Source organism: Megalopta genalis, unplaced genomic scaffold (genome assembly GCF_051020955.1).
Source record: "Megalopta genalis isolate 19385.01 unplaced genomic scaffold, iyMegGena1_principal scaffold0047, whole genome shotgun sequence".
In the NCBI taxonomy this organism is placed as follows: domain Eukaryota; kingdom Metazoa; phylum Arthropoda; class Insecta; order Hymenoptera; family Halictidae; genus Megalopta; species Megalopta genalis.
The window spans coordinates 340,001-354,991 of record NW_027476116.1 but is presented as its reverse complement, the minus strand read 5'-3'; the positions used below and the strand labels follow the sequence as shown (position 1 = coordinate 354,991).

At 32.7% G+C, this 14,991-nt stretch overlaps 1 non-coding gene across 1 annotated transcript in view; it reads left to right on the top strand.

Annotated features, from left to right (window-relative positions):
* Positions 1-14,942: 14,942 nt before the first annotated feature.
* Positions 14,943-14,991, top strand: part of LOC143261333 (small subunit ribosomal RNA) — a 1,921-nt gene continuing 1,872 nt past the window's right edge. Inside the window, exon 1 of the ribosomal RNA XR_013035477.1 lies at positions 14,943-14,991. This exon is cut by the window's right edge and continues 1,872 nt beyond it. This is a non-coding gene — a ribosomal RNA (small subunit ribosomal RNA).

The following is a 14,991-nucleotide window of genomic DNA, read 5'->3' as shown; positions in this document are numbered from 1 at the left end:
AAATACGATATTCTTGCTTAACTAACGTTTCTACATAGGGATTAAGCATTTAGAACGAAATCTGATGTCAGAAAATGGCACTTTACTCTTGACATTTTTCGGTTTTTTCAATTTTCTGGGAAATCCTATCATTAGATTTTTTTAAAAATACGATATTCTTGCTTAACTAACGTTTTTACATAGGGATTAAGCATTTAGAACGAAATCTAATGTAGGAAAATGGTACTTTACTCTTGATCGGTACGTTGGGACTTTGAAAATATTCGGGCGTACGCGGCGCGCTCGGCGCTTCGAACAGCTCCGGTGTCCCCATTATTTTCGATTTACGGCTAAAATAAATTTTTCTAATTTTTTTCAATAACATATTCCTGCTAAAATAACTTTTTTACATAGGGATTAAGCATTTAGAACGATACATTGTTTAAAATAAGGGCACTTTACTCTTGACATTTTACGGTTTTTTCAATTTTCTGAAAAATCCTATCATTAGATTTTTTTAAAAATACGATATTCTTGCTTAACTAACGTTTCTACATAGGGATTAAGCATTTAGAACGAAATCTAATGTCAGAAAATGGCACTTTACTCTTGACATTTTACGGTTTTTTCAATTTTCTGGGAAATCCTATCATTAGATTTTTTTAAAAATACGATATTCTTGCTTAACTAACGTTTTTACATAGGGATTAAGCATTTAGAACGAAATCTAATGTAGGAAAATGGTACTTTACTCTTGATCGGTACGTTGGGACTTTGAAAATATTCGGGCGTTCCAATCGCTCGTCTGTTGCATCATGGCGCGTCTCGGCGCAATCGACCGATTCGCTCGATCCATTATTTTCGATTTACGGCTAAAATAAATTTTTCTCATTTTATTCAATAACATATTCCTGCTAAAATAACTTTTTTACATAGGGATTAAGCATTTAGAACGATACATTGTTTAAAATAAGGGCACTTTACTCTTGACATTTTACGGTTTTTTCAATTTTCTGAAAAATCCTATCATTAGATTTTTTTAAAAATACGATATTCTTGCTTAACTAACGTTTCTACATAGGGATTAAGCATTTAGAACGAAATCTAATGTCAGAAAATGGCACTTTACTCTTGACATTTTTCGGTTTTTTCAATTTTCTGGGAAATCCTATCATTAGATTTTTTTAAAAATACGATATTCTTGCTTAACTAACGTTTTTACATAGGGATTAAGCATTTAGAACGAAATCTAATGTAGGAAAATGGTACTTTACTCTTGATCGGTACGTTGGGACTTTGAAAATATTCGGGCGTTCCAATCGCTCGTCTGTTGCATCATGGCGCGTCTCGGCGCAATCGACCGATTCGCTCGATCCATTATTTTCGATTTACGGCTAAAATAAATTTTTCTCATTTTATTCAATAACATATTCCTGCTAAAATAACTTTTTTACATAGGGATTAAGCATTTAGAACGATACATTGTTTAAAATAAGGGCACTTTACTCTTGACATTTTACGGTTTTTTCAATTTTCTGAAAAATCCTATCATTAGATTTTTTTAAAAATACGATATTCTTGCTTAACTAACGTTTCTACATAGGGATTAAGCATTTAGAACGAAATCTAATGTCAGAAAATGGCACTTTACTCTTGACATTTTTCGGTTTTTTCAATTTTCTGGGAAATCCTATCATTAGATTTTTTTAAAAATACGATATTCTTGCTTAACTAACGTTTTTACATAGGGATTAAGTATTTAGAACGAAATCTAATGTAGGAAAATGGTACTTTACTCTTGATCGGTACGTTGGGACTTTGAAAATATTCGGGCGTACGCGGCGCGCTCGGCGCTTCGAACAGCTCCGGTGTCCCCATTATTTTCGATTTACGGCTAAAATAAATTTTTCTAATTTTTTTCAATAACATATTCCTGCTAAAATAACTTTTTTACATAGGGATTAAGCATTTAGAACGATACATTGTTTAAAATAAGGGCACTTTACTCTTGACATTTTACGGTTTTTTCAATTTTCTGAAAAATCCTATCATTAGATTTTTTTAAAAATACGATATTCTTGCTTAACTAACATTTCTACATAGGGATTAAGCATTTAGAACGAAATCTGATGTCAGAAAATGGCACTTTACTCTTGACATTTTTCGGTTTTTTCAATTTTCTGGGAAATCCTATCATTAGATTTTTTTAAAAATACGATATTCTTGCTTAACTAACGTTTTTACATAGGGATTAAGCATTTAGAACGAAATCTAATGTAGGAAAATGGTACTTTACTCTTGATCGGTACGTTGGGACTTTGAAAATATTCGGGCGTACGCGGCGCGCTCGGCGCTTCGAACAGCTCCGGTGTCCCCATTATTTTCGATTTACGGCTAAAATAAATTTTTCTAATTTTTTTCAATAACATATTCCTGCTAAAATAACTTTTTTACATAGGGATTAAGCATTTAGAACGATACATTGTTTAAAATAAGGGCACTTTACTCTTGACATTTTACGGTTTTTTCAATTTTCTGAAAAATCCTATCATTAGATTTTTTTAAAAATACGATATTCTTGCTTAACTAACGTTTCTACATAGGGATTAAGCATTTAGAACGAAATCTGATGTCAGAAAATGGCACTTTACTCTTGACATTTTTCGGTTTTTTCAATTTTCTGGGAAATCCTATCATTAGATTTTTTTAAAAATACGATATTCTTGCTTAACTAACGTTTTTACATAGGGATTAAGCATTTAGAACGAAATCTAATGTAGGAAAATGGTACTTTACTCTTGATCGGTACGTTGGGACTTTGAAAATATTCGGGCGTACGCGGCGCGCTCGGCGCTTCGAACAGCTCCGGTGTCCCCATTATTTTCGATTTACGGCTAAAATAAATTTTTCTAATTTTTTTCAATAACATATTCCTGCTAAAATAACTTTTTTACATAGGGATTAAGCATTTAGAACGATACATTGTTTAAAATAAGGGCACTTTACTCTTGACATTTTACGGTTTTTTCAATTTTCTGAAAAATCCTATCATTAGATTTTTTTAAGAATACGATATTCTTGCTTAACTAACGTTTCTACATAGGGATTAAGCATTTAGAACGAAATCTAATGTCAGAAAATGGCACTTTACTCTTGACATTTTTCGGTTTTTTCAATTTTCTGGAAAATCCTATCATTAGATTTTTTTAAAAATACAATATTCTTGCTTAACTAACGTTTTTACATAGGGATTAAGTATTTAGAACGAAATCTAATGTAGGAAAATGGTACTTTACTCTTGATCGGTACGTTGGGACTTTGAAAATATTCGGGCGTACGCGGCGCGCTCGGCGCTTCGAACAGCTCCGGTGTCCCCATTATTTTCGATTTACGGCTAAAATAAATTTTTCTAATTTTTTTCAATAACATATTCCTGCTAAAATAACTTTTTTACATAGGGATTAAGCATTTAGAACGATACATTGTTTAAAATAAGGGCACTTTACTCTTGACATTTTACGGTTTTTTCAATTTTCTGAAAAATCCTATCATTAGATTTTTTTAAGAATACGATATTCTTGCTTAACTAACGTTTCTACATAGGGATTAAGCATTTAGAACGAAATCTATTGTCAGAAAATGGCACTTTACTCTTGACATTTTTCGGTTTTTTCAAGTTTCTGAAAAATCCTATCATTAGATTTTTTTAAAAATACGATATTCTTGCTTAACTAACGTTTCTACATAGGGATTAAGCATTTAGAACGAAATCTAATGTCAGAAAATGGCACTTTAGTCTTGACATTTTACGGTTTTTTCAATTTTCTGGGAAATCCTATCATTAGATTTTTTTAAAAATACGATATTCTTGCTTAACTAACGTTTTTACATAGGGATTAAGCATTTAGAACGAAATCTAATGTAGGAAAATGGTACTTTACTCTTGATCGGTACGTTGGGACTTTGAAAATATTCGGGCGTTCCAATCGCTCGTCTGTTGCATCATAGCGCGTCTCGGCGCAATCGACCGATTCGCTCGATCCATTATTTTCGATTTACGGCTAAAATAAATTTTTCTCATTTTATTCAATAACATATTCCTGCTTAAATAACTTTTTTACATAGGGATTAAGCATTTAGAACGATACATTGTTTAAAATAAGGGCACTTTACTCTTGACATTTTACGGTTTTTTCAATTTTCTGAAAAATCCTATCATTAGATTTTTTTAAGAATACGATATTCTTGCTTAACTAACGTTTCTACATAGGGATTAAGCATTTAGAACGAAATCTAATGTCAGAAAATGGCACTTTACTCTTGACATTTTTCGGTTTTTTCAATTTTCTGGGAAATCCTATCATTAGATTTTTTTAAAAATACGATATTCTTGCTTAACTAACGTTTTTACATAGGGATTAAGTATTTAGAACGAAATCTAATGTAGGAAAATGGTACTTTACTCTTGATCGGTACGTTGGGACTTTGAAAATATTCGGGCGTACACGGCGCGCTCGGCGCTTCGAACAGCTCCGGTGTCCCCATTATTTTCGATTTACGGCTAAAATAAATTTTTCTAATTTTTTTCAATAACATATTCCTGCTAAAATAACTTTTTTACATAGGGATTAAGCATTTAGAACGATACATTGTTTAAAATAAGGGCACTTTACTCTTGACATTTTACGGTTTTTTCAATTTTCTGAAAAATCCTATCATTAGATTTTTTTAAAAATACGATATTCTTGCTTAACTAACGTTTCTACATAGGGATTAAGCATTTAGAACGAAATCTAATGTCAGAAAATGGCACTTTACTCTTGACATTTTTCGGTTTTTTCAATTTTCTGGGAAATCCTATCATTAGATTTTTTTAAAAATACGATATTCTTGCTTAACTAACGTTTTTACATAGGGATTAAGCATTTAGAACGAAATCTAATGTAGGAAAATGGTACTTTACTCTTGATCGGTACGTTGGGACTTTGAAAATATTCGGGCGTTCCAATCGCTCGTCTGTTGCATCATGGCGCGTCTCGGCGCAATCGACCGATTCGCTCGATCCATTATTTTCGATTTACGGCTAAAATAAATTTTTCTCATTTTATTCAATAACATATTCCTGCTAAAATAACTTTTTTACATAGGGATTAAGCATTTAGAACGATACATTGTTTAAAATAAGGGCACTTTACTCTTGACATTTTACGGTTTTTTCAATTTTCTGAAAAATCCTATCATTAGATTTTTTTAAAAATACGATATTCTTGCTTAACTAACGTTTCTACATAGGGATTAAGCATTTAGAACGAAATCTAATGTCAGAAAATGGCACTTTACTCTTGACATTTTTCGGTTTTTTCAATTTTCTGGGAAATCCTATCATTAGATTTTTTTAAAAATACGATATTCTTGCTTAACTAACGTTTTTACATAGGGATTAAGTATTTAGAACGAAATCTAATGTAGGAAAATGGTACTTTACTCTTGATCGGTACGTTGGGACTTTGAAAATATTCGGGCGTTCCAATCGCTCGTCTGTTGCATCATAGCGCGTCTCGGCGCAATCGACCGATTCGCTCGATCCATTATTTTCGATTTACGGCTAAAATAAATTTTTCTCATTTTATTCAATAACATATTCTTGCTTAAATAACTTTTTTACATAGGGATTAAGCATTTAGAACGATACATTGTTTAAAATAAGGGCACTTTACTCTTGACATTTTACGGTTTTTTCAATTTTCTGAAAAATCCTATCATTAGATTTTTTTAAGAATACGATATTCTTGCTTAACTAACGTTTCTACATAGGGATTAAGCATTTAGAACGAAATCTAATGTCAGAAAATGGCACTTTACTCTTGACATTTTTCGGTTTTTTCAATTTTCTGGGAAATCCTATCATTAGATTTTTTTAAAAATACGATATTCTTGCTTAACTAACGTTTTTACATAGGGATTAAGCATTTAGAACGAAATCTAATGTAGGAAAATGGTACTTTACTCTTGATCGGTACGTTGGGACTTTGAAAATATTCGGGCGTTCCAATCGCTCGTCTGTTGCATCATGGCGCGTCTCGGCGCAATCGACCGATTCGCTCGATCCATTATTTTCGATTTACGGCTAAAATAAATTTTTCTCATTTTATTCAATAACATATTCCTGCTAAAATAACTTTTTTACATAGGGATTAAGCATTTAGAACGATACATTGTTTAAAATAAGGGCACTTTACTCTTGACATTTTACGGTTTTTTCAATTTTCTGAAAAATCCTATCATTAGATTTTTTTAAAAATACGATATTCTTGCTTAACTAACGTTTCTACATAGGGATTAAGCATTTAGAACGAAATCTAATGTCAGAAAATGGCACTTTACTCTTGACATTTTTCGGTTTTTTCAATTTTCTGGAAAATCCTATCATTAGATTTTTTTAAAAATACGATATTCTTGCTTAACTAACGTTTTTACATAGGGATTAAGTATTTAGAACGAAATCTAATGTAGGAAAATGGTACTTTACTCTTGATCGGTACGTTGGGACTTTGAAAATATTCGGGCGTACGCGGCGCGCTCGGCGCTTCGAACAGCTCCGGTGTCCCCATTATTTTCGATTTACGGCTAAAATAAATTTTTCTAATTTTTTTCAATAACATATTCCTGCTAAAATAACTTTTTTACATAGGGATTAAGCATTTAGAACGATACATTGTTTAAAATAAGGGCACTTTACTCTTGACATTTTACGGTTTTTTCAATTTTCTGAAAAATCCTATCATTAGATTTTTTTAAAAATACGATATTCTTGCTTAACTAACGTTTCTACATAGGGATTAAGCATTTAGAACGAAATCTGATGTCAGAAAATGGCACTTTACTCTTGACATTTTTCGGTTTTTTCAATTTTCTGGGAAATCCTATCATTAGATTTTTTTAAAAATACGATATTCTTGCTTAACTAACGTTTTTACATAGGGATTAAGCATTTAGAACGAAATCTAATGTAGGAAAATGGTACTTTACTCTTGATCGGTACGTTGGGACTTTGAAAATATTCGGGCGTACGCGGCGCGCTCGGCGCTTCGAACAGCTCCGGTGTCCCCATTATTTTCGATTTACGGCTAAAATAAATTTTTCTAATTTTTTTCAATAACATATTCCTGCTAAAATAACTTTTTTACATAGGGATTAAGCATTTAGAACGATACATTGTTTAAAATAAGGGCACTTTACTCTTGACATTTTACGGTTTTTTCAATTTTCTGAAAAATCCTATCATTAGATTTTTTTAAAAATACGATATTCTTGCTTAACTAACGTTTCTACATAGGGATTAAGCATTTAGAACGAAATCTAATGTCAGAAAATGGCACTTTACTCTTGACATTTTACGGTTTTTTCAATTTTCTGGGAAATCCTATCATTAGATTTTTTTAAAAATACGATATTCTTGCTTAACTAACGTTTTTACATAGGGATTAAGCATTTAGAACGAAATCTAATGTAGGAAAATGGTACTTTACTCTTGATCGGTACGTTGGGACTTTGAAAATATTCGGGCGTTCCAATCGCTCGTCTGTTGCATCATGGCGCGTCTCGGCGCAATCGACCGATTCGCTCGATCCATTATTTTCGATTTACGGCTAAAATAAATTTTTCTCATTTTATTCAATAACATATTCCTGCTAAAATAACTTTTTTACATAGGGATTAAGCATTTAGAACGATACATTGTTTAAAATAAGGGCACTTTACTCTTGACATTTTACGGTTTTTTCAATTTTCTGAAAAATCCTATCATTAGATTTTTTTAAAAATACGATATTCTTGCTTAACTAACGTTTCTACATAGGGATTAAGCATTTAGAACGAAATCTAATGTCAGAAAATGGCACTTTACTCTTGACATTTTTCGGTTTTTTCAATTTTCTGGGAAATCCTATCATTAGATTTTTTTAAAAATACGATATTCTTGCTTAACTAACGTTTTTACATAGGGATTAAGCATTTAGAACGAAATCTAATGTAGGAAAATGGTACTTTACTCTTGATCGGTACGTTGGGACTTTGAAAATATTCGGGCGTTCCAATCGCTCGTCTGTTGCATCATGGCGCGTCTCGGCGCAATCGACCGATTCGCTCGATCCATTATTTTCGATTTACGGCTAAAATAAATTTTTCTCATTTTATTCAATAACATATTCCTGCTAAAATAACTTTTTTACATAGGGATTAAGCATTTAGAACGATACATTGTTTAAAATAAGGGCACTTTACTCTTGACATTTTACGGTTTTTTCAATTTTCTGAAAAATCCTATCATTAGATTTTTTTAAAAATACGATATTCTTGCTTAACTAACGTTTCTACATAGGGATTAAGCATTTAGAACGAAATCTAATGTCAGAAAATGGCACTTTACTCTTGACATTTTTCGGTTTTTTCAATTTTCTGGAAAATCCTATCATTAGATTTTTTTAAAAATACGATATTCTTGCTTAACTAACGTTTTTACATAGGGATTAAGTATTTAGAACGAAATCTAATGTAGGAAAATGGTACTTTACTCTTGATCGGTACGTTGGGACTTTGAAAATATTCGGGCGGACGCGGCGCGCTCGGCGCTTCGAACAGCTCCGGTGTCCCCATTATTTTCGATTTACGGCTAAAATAAATTTTTCTAATTTTTTTCAATAACATATTCCTGCTAAAATAACTTTTTTACATAGGGATTAAGCATTTAGAACGATACATTGTTTAAAATAAGGGCACTTTACTCTTGACATTTTACGGTTTTTTCAATTTTCTGAAAAATCCTATCATTAGATTTTTTTAAAAATACGATATTCTTGCTTAACTAACGTTTCTACATAGGGATTAAGCATTTAGAACGAAATCTGATGTCAGAAAATGGCACTTTACTCTTGACATTTTTCGGTTTTTTCAATTTTCTGGGAAATCCTATCATTAGATTTTTTTAAAAATACGATATTCTTGCTTAACTAACGTTTTTACATAGGGATTAAGCATTTAGAACGAAATCTAATGTAGGAAAATGGTACTTTACTCTTGATCGGTACGTTGGGACTTTGAAAATATTCGGGCGTACGCGGCGCGCTCGGCGCTTCGAACAGCTCCGGTGTCCCCATTATTTTCGATTTACGGCTAAAATAAATTTTTCTAATTTTTTTCAATAACATATTCCTGCTAAAATAACTTTTTTACATAGGGATTAAGCATTTAGAACGATACATTGTTTAAAATAAGGGCACTTTACTCTTGACATTTTACGGTTTTTTCAATTTTCTGAAAAATCCTATCATTAGATTTTTTTAAGAATACGATATTCTTGCTTAACTAACGTTTCTACATAGGGATTAAGCATTTAGAACGAAATCTAATGTCAGAAAATGGCACTTTACTCTTGACATTTTTCGGTTTTTTCAATTTTCTGGAAAATCCTATCATTAGATTTTTTTAAAAATACAATATTCTTGCTTAACTAACGTTTTTACATAGGGATTAAGTATTTAGAACGAAATCTAATGTAGGAAAATGGTACTTTACTCTTGATCGGTACGTTGGGACTTTGAAAATATTCGGGCGTACGCGGCGCGCTCGGCGCTTCGAACAGCTCCGGTGTCCCCATTATTTTCGATTTACGGCTAAAATAAATTTTTCTAATTTTTTTCAATAACATATTCCTGCTAAAATAACTTTTTTACATAGGGATTAAGCATTTAGAACGATACATTGTTTAAAATAAGGGCACTTTACTCTTGACATTTTACGGTTTTTTCAATTTTCTGAAAAATCCTATCATTAGATTTTTTTAAGAATACGATATTCTTGCTTAACTAACGTTTCTACATAGGGATTAAGCATTTAGAACGAAATCTATTGTCAGAAAATGGCACTTTACTCTTGACATTTTTCGGTTTTTTCAAGTTTCTGAAAAATCCTATCATTAGATTTTTTTAAAAATACGATATTCTTGCTTAACTAACGTTTCTACATAGGGATTAAGCATTTAGAACGAAATCTAATGTCAGAAAATGGCACTTTAGTCTTGACATTTTACGGTTTTTTCAATTTTCTGGGAAATCCTATCATTAGATTTTTTTAAAAATACGACATTCTTGCTTAACTAACGTTTTTACATAGGGATTAAGCATTTAGAACGAAATCTAATGTAGGAAAATGGTACTTTACTCTTGATCGGTACGTTGGGACTTTGAAAATATTCGGGCGTTCCAATCGCTCGTCTGTTGCATCATAGCGCGTCTCGGCGCAATCGACCGATTCGCTCGATCCATTATTTTCGATTTACGGCTAAAATAAATTTTTCTCATTTTATTCAATAACATATTCCTGCTTAAATAACTTTTTTACATAGGGATTAAGCATTTAGAACGATACATTGTTTAAAATAAGGGCACTTTACTCTTGACATTTTACGGTTTTTTCAATTTTCTGAAAAATCCTATCATTAGATTTTTTTAAGAATACGATATTCTTGCTTAACTAACGTTTCTACATAGGGATTAAGCATTTAGAACGAAATCTAATGTCAGAAAATGGCACTTTACTCTTGACATTTTTCGGTTTTTTCAATTTTCTGGGAAATCCTATCATTAGATTTTTTTAAAAATACGATATTCTTGCTTAACTAACGTTTTTACATAGGGATTAAGTATTTAGAACGAAATCTAATGTAGGAAAATGGTACTTTACTCTTGATCGGTACGTTGGGACTTTGAAAATATTCGGGCGTACACGGCGCGCTCGGCGCTTCGAACAGCTCCGGTGTCCCCATTATTTTCGATTTACGGCTAAAATAAATTTTTCTAATTTTTTTCAATAACATATTCCTGCTAAAATAACTTTTTTACATAGGGATTAAGCATTTAGAACGATACATTGTTTAAAATAAGGGCACTTTACTCTTGACATTTTACGGTTTTTTCAATTTTCTGAAAAATCCTATCATTAGATTTTTTTAAAAATACGATATTCTTGCTTAACTAACGTTTCTACATAGGGATTAAGCATTTAGAACGAAATCTAATGTCAGAAAATGGCACTTTACTCTTGACATTTTTCGGTTTTTTCAATTTTCTGGGAAATCCTATCATTAGATTTTTTTAAAAATACGATATTCTTGCTTAACTAACGTTTTTACATAGGGATTAAGCATTTAGAACGAAATCTAATGTAGGAAAATGGTACTTTACTCTTGATCGGTACGTTGGGACTTTGAAAATATTCGGGCGTTCCAATCGCTCGTCTGTTGCATCATGGCGCGTCTCGGCGCAATCGACCGATTCGCTCGATCCATTATTTTCGATTTACGGCTAAAATAAATTTTTCTCATTTTATTCAATAACATATTCCTGCTAAAATAACTTTTTTACATAGGGATTAAGCATTTAGAACGATACATTGTTTAAAATAAGGGCACTTTACTCTTGACATTTTACGGTTTTTTCAATTTTCTGAAAAATCCTATCATTAGATTTTTTTAAAAATACGATATTCTTGCTTAACTAACGTTTCTACATAGGGATTAAGCATTTAGAACGAAATCTAATGTCAGAAAATGGCACTTTACTCTTGACATTTTTCGGTTTTTTCAATTTTCTGGGAAATCCTATCATTAGATTTTTTTAAAAATACGATATTCTTGCTTAACTAACGTTTTTACATAGGGATTAAGCATTTAGAACGAAATCTAATGTAGGAAAATGGTACTTTACTCTTGATCGGTACGTTGGGACTTTGAAAATATTCGGGCGTTCCAATCGCTCGTCTGTTGCATCATGGCGCGTCTCGGCGCAATCGACCGATTCGCTCGATCCATTATTTTCGATTTACGGCTAAAATAAATTTTTCTCATTTTATTCAATAACATATTCCTGCTAAAATAACTTTTTTACATAGGGATTAAGCATTTAGAACGATACATTGTTTAAAATAAGGGCACTTTACTCTTGACATTTTACGGTTTTTTCAATTTTCTGAAAAATCCTATCATTAGATTTTTTTAAAAATACGATATTCTTGCTTAACTAACGTTTCTACATAGGGATTAAGCATTTAGAACGAAATCTAATGTCAGAAAATGGCACTTTACTCTTGACATTTTTCGGTTTTTTCAATTTTCTGGAAAATCCTATCATTAGATTTTTTTAAAAATACGATATTCTTGCTTAACTAACGTTTTTACATAGGGATTAAGTATTTAGAACGAAATCTAATGTAGGAAAATGGTACTTTACTCTTGATCGGTACGTTGGGACTTTGAAAATATTCGGGCGTACGCGGCGCGCTCGGCGCTTCGAACAGCTCCGGTGTCCCCATTATTTTCGATTTACGGCTAAAATAAATTTTTCTAATTTTTTTCAATAACATATTCCTGCTAAAATAACTTTTTTACATAGGGATTAAGCATTTAGAACGATACATTGTTTAAAATAAGGGCACTTTACTCTTGACATTTTACGGTTTTTTCAATTTTCTGAAAAATCCTATCATTAGATTTTTTTAAAAATACGATATTCTTGCTTAACTAACGTTTCTACATAGGGATTAAGCATTTAGAACGAAATCTGATGTCAGAAAATGGCACTTTACTCTTGACATTTTTCGGTTTTTTCAATTTTCTGGGAAATCCTATCATTAGATTTTTTTAAAAATACGATATTCTTGCTTAACTAACGTTTTTACATAGGGATTAAGCATTTAGAACGAAATCTAATGTAGGAAAATGGTACTTTACTCTTGATCGGTACGTTGGGACTTTGAAAATATTCGGGCGTACGCGGCGCGCTCGGCGCTTCGAACAGCTCCGGTGTCCCCATTATTTTCGATTTACGGCTAAAATAAATTTTTCTAATTTTTTTCAATAACATATTCCTGCTAAAATAACTTTTTTACATAGGGATTAAGCATTTAGAACGATACATTGTTTAAAATAAGGGCACTTTACTCTTGACATTTTACGGTTTTTTCAATTTTCTGAAAAATCCTATCATTAGATTTTTTTAAAAATACGATATTCTTGCTTAACTAACGTTTCTACATAGGGATTAAGCATTTAGAACGAAATCTAATGTCAGAAAATGGCACTTTACTCTTGACATTTTACGGTTTTTTCAATTTTCTGGGAAATCCTATCATTAGATTTTTTTAAAAATACGATATTCTTGCTTAACTAACGTTTTTACATAGGGATTAAGCATTTAGAACGAAATCTAATGTAGGAAAATGGTACTTTACTCTTGATCGGTACGTTGGGACTTAGAAAATATTCGGCCGTACGCGGCGCGTCTCGGCGCTTCGAACAGCTCCGGTGTCCCCATTATTTTCGATTTACGGCTAAAATAAATTTTTCTAATTTTTTTCAATTACATATTCTTGCTTAGATAACTTTTTTACATAGGGATTAAGCATTTAGAACGACATATTGTTTAAAATAATGGTACTTTACTCTTGTGATTTTACGGTTTTTTTTGATTATTTGGAAAAATAAATTTTTGTAATTTTTTTAAATACGATATTCGTGATCAGTGAACGATTTCACATATGGATTAAGCATTTAGAATCGTGCGGAAGCGTTATTAAAAAAGTTTACTCGATGCGATGGGACTTTGAAAAGTTTGTGAAAATTTTCATATTGGGAAAAAATGTGTAATTTTTTGTCTAGTGTACGGTGGTGTAATTTATTTTAATGTTTACTATAAATTTTTTTTTCGTTCGTTCACGCGCTATGTTACAACAGCACGGCCGGGCGGTCTGTTGCCGCGGCGGTTTACACTCGTAAGCGCGCGTGCTATTCGGCCGGCGGCGCCGGCGTCCTTGCCGGCCGTTCGGTATCTATAAGAGATACACGGTCCGTGCGAGGCGGACGGAGCAGAGCGGGTTTTGGGCCAATTCTACGATCTCGGTCGAGAAGCTGTCTCAGAGCTCCTTCGGGGCTTCAGTCCTGACTGTTTCGTGCCGTTTACGTTACGGACTTTTCTCCACACAGCGTGGCCACGGGTCGGTGTCTTTGACCGAATGGCCCATATGTGGCAAGCCCTACGGGGTTGGTTACCCGTATGCACTTTGTATGTATACTCGTACTCACTGAGCAATCGACTCTTCTGTCCGAGCGATGGAAAAATTTTTTAAAATGCATCTGTAAGATTTGGAAGCAAATCGTACCAATTGAAAACTGTGGCTAAAATGAATAGCCCAGTGGAGAGAGAAAACTATCAAAAAACTGATTTTTTAAATCAAGAGGTGTCAGAAATCGAAATGCCTAGCGCGAGCGGAAGAACACGCTTTCTCGCCAGTCCAGCATGTGTCCTGTCCGTTCTTCCTCGGCTTGCCGATTTTGCCCAGATCAGAGGTTTCGTGCTTCCGGCGGTCAGAAGATCAGCGTGAGCGTACGCGCTTCCACGACTATGGCATCACCCATGTACTTTTTCCTTTGAATATATTTGAGTACATAAAAAATATTAAAACATATAGAGAGAACTGTGTCTTGGATCTTAAAAATTTGTCAATAGCGATGATATATTATTACTTAACTTGAAGTATTTGTACGTTTTAGCTGGGACGTACATTTATCTTACAAGATGTTAATAGCGAGACTCTTGAAGATAAAATTATCTTGTGATTTTATGAAGGCAAAGATAGAAACGTACGAAGCTGGCGTACGTAGAAAAATGTGATTTTACGATAGAACAAAAATATAATACGTACGTTTTTGGGCGTACGGTAAAATATCTGTATGGTAGAAAAATGAAAGAAATTGAGCGTTAAAGAAGATATGTTACAAGCGCGGAATGTGGCAAAACTTGTACATATTTGAAAGAGAAAAGTGGTGTGTCGACCTGACATATATATATGAAACAGGCGACGATGGAAAAGGATTTAAATTTTGTCCATTTTATATATACATATTGTATAGTTCCCTGGTTGATCCTGCCAGTAGTCATATGCTTGTCTCAAAGATTAAGC